We start from the raw sequence: 234 nt of genomic DNA on the forward strand, positions 1-234 counted from the left end.
AGGAGAGCGGAGAGGGGGCGGCTCTGCTCGCTTCCACCAATGGCAGGGGGCTGCCTGCGTCACATGAGGCGACGTGTGCGTGCGACGTGCTGTAGCGTGGAGACCGCGTTGCTTCAACGCAGGGTTTGCCTCCTAGCAGTTTGTGTGAATGAGAGGAGCAGCCAATCGTGGCTGCCTGCGGCTACCTCTTCTCACAGCATGTTCGGTGTAATGTCTGATTGCGCTGCCCGGAAG

Source organism: Hyperolius riggenbachi, chromosome 3, assembly GCF_040937935.1.
Source record: "Hyperolius riggenbachi isolate aHypRig1 chromosome 3, aHypRig1.pri, whole genome shotgun sequence".
NCBI classification, from domain to species: Eukaryota; Metazoa; Chordata; class Amphibia; order Anura; family Hyperoliidae; genus Hyperolius; species Hyperolius riggenbachi.